Here is a 3,877-nt window from a genome sequence, read left to right on the forward strand (position 1 = left end):
CAATGGTCTTCTAATACTGTGGGTTTCGATCTCCATAGAATGGGAGGTTTCCTTGCTTTCTTTTCATTGTTTATAATTTGATGCCTTTATGTTAAACAAAAGATAGTTGCTATGATTTTGATCTTCATGAATCTGCTGATGCTTGTTTTGTGACCTATTAGTGATCAATCTTGGAGAATGATCCAGGTGCATAGAGACAAATGTGTAGTTGAATTTTTTAAATGCAGTGTCCTATAGATGTCTGTTAAGCCTGTGGGATCTGGTCGTTACTTCGGGTTTTAGTGTCCTTGCTTATTTTTTGTCTCATTAATCTATCCATTGGTGAGAGTGGGGTGTTGATGTCTGTCTCCAACACAAGTATTTTCTCTAATGTCTGTTTTCAGAGATGATAACAATTGTCTAATATATTTTAGTGTTCCTTCATTTGGTAAGTATATATTATTAGTGCTATATCTTCCTGGCGTTGTCTCTTTGATCATAATGTAGTGACCTCTATGTCTATTTTTATCATTTTTAGTTTGAAGTATATTTTATCTGATATAAATATAGCTACTCCTGACTTTTTGCACCCATTTAATTGTAGATTTTTTCCTAACATTTTACCTTAAATACACGTTTATCAGTGTCTAACAGTGTTGTCTGAAGACAGCAGAAGTTTGGATTTTTTTTTTTAAATCCAGGCTGTGACTCTGTGTCCTTTTATTGATGAATTTCATCCATTTACATTTAGGGTTATTATTGATATGCTTGCCCCTTTTTTTTTTTTAGTCATTTTTTGGGTTTATTCCTTACCTTACTCTGTTTTTTCCTATTCATTCCTATTTGTTTTGGTTTTAGTAATTTTTGTAACAATTTTTGGAGTGGGATTTAGTGGTAATAAACTTTTGAAGATTTTGTTTATATGAGAAAGTCCTTATTTTTCCATCCTAGAGGAAGGAGAACTTTGTGGAGAAAAGTATTCTTGGATGTCATTTGTTGGCTTGGAGTTTATTGACTATGTTGTCTTGCTCATAGTGTTTCTTTGGAGAAGTCTGATGTCAGCCTGACTGGTTTTTCTTTATAGGTTATGTCTCTTCCCCCTCATTAATTTCATTATTATTTCCTTGTTTAAGACTCTTGGAAGATTTACTATTAATGTATCTGTAGCCTATTAATGTATCTATAGCCTTCCTTTCATTGAGATATTTTGGTGTTTTTTATAGCTCTCTGTATATCTAACTTCATTTCCTTCTTCATGTTTTGGAAGTTCTTTGATTATATCCTTGTATAGTTTCTCAGTTCATTAGGATCTTTCATAACCTTCTGAGGATACTATGATGCTTACTATGATGGTTTCACTTTAGCAAAGTGTTTCTGTGTTCTTTTTCCTTTATACTTTCCTTTTATTTTTTGGTTCTATTTTTATTTGTATCTTTGAGAGTACTGATAGATTCTTTCATTTATTCTTTTCCTAGAATTCTGTAGCTCTTTCACTAAACTTTGAATATCCTCCAGTTACTTTATTTTCTTCTTTAGGTATTCATTCTCATTCCTCAGTTCACTTTTCATATTCTTGTCCACTCTGTATCTTCTCTTAACTATTTCATTGTTTTCAATATGGTAGTTCTGAATTCTTTACCTGTCAGAGAGATAGAGGTTGATTCTGTTTCTGTGGTGTATTGTTCCTAGGATGGCCTACTTGATCACTTATATTTTTCTTTCTTTCCATTGTTTGCCTTCAGCTTCGCTCTTTTTGTAACATCCCTGTGCCACTGGTATTGGTGGGCAAGACTCCTGTGTTCTGTTGCAGGGGCACAATGTATCTTCCAGTGTCTGGACTACTGTGGCTGGAGAACAGAGGTAGGGGTGAATGGTCTTTAGTTTCCCACCCCTGCTCTCTTCAACTAAGCCACTGCTAAAGGCAGGTGGAATTTCCAGTTGCTCCTCCTAGAGTATTGGGGGCTACTGAACTTTGGAGTTGGGAGGTTCCTGCAGCTCATGGATGCATGTCTCCAGCTGGTTGATGTCAAGATTGGTTCTTCCAGGCTCTCCTATTGGGCATCTGGGAATACTAGGGTGGGTGGGACTTAGGGGTGGATGCTTCCCTTATCTCCCACCTGGGTATACTTAAACTGCAGCAGACATTCTTGAGATTTGTGATTTGTAACATGAGCCCTTGCCTTCTCAGCCCCCACTGTGTAGAATGGGACCCAACATTCAGTATGGGTAATCAATGTGTGGAGCACGGCACCAACTGATACAAACTAAGGCCAAATCCACTGGGAAGTACCTGCTGGCTAAATGGGATATACTTCTACATTAAACTGCTAGGTCCCTCTAGCTTGTGGCTTGGCACAGCAAAAATAAGAAAGAAATGTAGGAAGATGAATAAATAAGAAAAAAGAAGAATTGCAGGGAAATTAAAAAAGCAGGAAAAAGTGAGAGAAGAAAATGAACAAACAAAAGAGAGAAGAGAAAGGAAGAAAGGAAAAGTCTTTGATTTTTTTCCATTGTAGTTGAGATTTCTAGACCCCTGGGTTTGTGTCTAGCTCTGAGTCTGAGTTTCTGGAGTGGCAGCATAATAATAGCAATGTTGGTGGCAACTGAGCCTAAGTTTCTAGACGACCACTAAAAGTGGTTTCTCTGGCCCTTGATATCCCTACAGACATTCTGATGTCTACTTTATGGAGTCTGACTTTTGTGGATGCTCACAACAGCCTTATTTTTCCTTGTAGATGTTACAGGAGACAAGCGAACCTACCCAATGCTGAGATTGCTGAGAGCCCAGGGTTGAGTCCAGCAAGGTCTGGCAATAGCAACTGTGGTGACAGTAGAAATAATCTGAAGCTTCAATTTTGAACACTGCAACAGACATAGAAAATAAATTTTATTTAAAAATGACATAAAATAGATCCAGGAAATTTTAGCTATAACTCCCAATCATCTCGCCGCCCCTGCACCTCTGGCCTTTACGTACCCCAGTTCTGTGTGCATAAATAAATAAATCTTCAAAAAAAATTAGGGGAACCCTGGGGTGGCCAAACCTTTTCATCCTCCAATTTATTTTCTGGCCATGCCTAGGTGCTAAAGGAAATAAGGCATTTTTTTTCCCCCCTCAGGGTTTTTTTTTTTTGTAGGAGTAGGTGTGTGTGTGTGTATTGTGAAAGGATCTCAGTGTTTAAGGATATAACCCAAAGTAGTTCTGGAGTCAATTGAAGAAAAAGTGTTGTTCATCTATAGAGAATACAGTGAGGAGTGATACTGTAATGGCGGATGGCTAGCATACCTGTGAGTGTGTCCCTGCATGAACCTATATGAACCTATATTTCTTCCTAAAGTGGGATGGGTCTGTGCCTTTTTTTATAAAGTTGAGAAGAGAAGGTCTGTGGGTCTAGCTGTACTTGCTGATGAGACCTTGGGAAAGCTCTACAGGTTCCCTTCCTATTGTCCTACAGACACCTCTACTAATAGACTAGCTCATAGGCCTAGAAGGAAGGAGGCAGTGTACCTAGTGGCACCTGAGATGAAACAGGGTCCACAAGACCAAGTGGAGTTTCATAGCTGTAATAACTTGGAGACAACTGTCTCTCAAAGGGTTTAGGGGAAAATCTGGATGATTTTGTCATCGATCTTCTGTAGCTCAGCAGATGATTTTGTCATTGATCTTCTGTGGCCCAGTGACCCTAGGTACCCACCATTGTACCAACTGATAAAAGAGCTCACAGTAAAGTTGGTCCTCACATGGGGTGCTATAGAAATGGGTCCATCAAGAAATGGCCAAATACTACACTACATACACTTCAGCAACATCTTTAAAGATAGAGCACCCAATGCCACAATAGTGAAGGAAAGGATAAATAGATGGGACTACATCAAGTTAAAGAGCTTCTGTACAGCA

Source organism: Condylura cristata, unplaced genomic scaffold, assembly GCF_000260355.1.
Source record: "Condylura cristata isolate star-nosed mole 26May11 unplaced genomic scaffold, ConCri1.0 scaffold00003, whole genome shotgun sequence".
Lineage (NCBI taxonomy): Eukaryota > Metazoa > Chordata > Mammalia > Eulipotyphla > Talpidae > Condylura > Condylura cristata.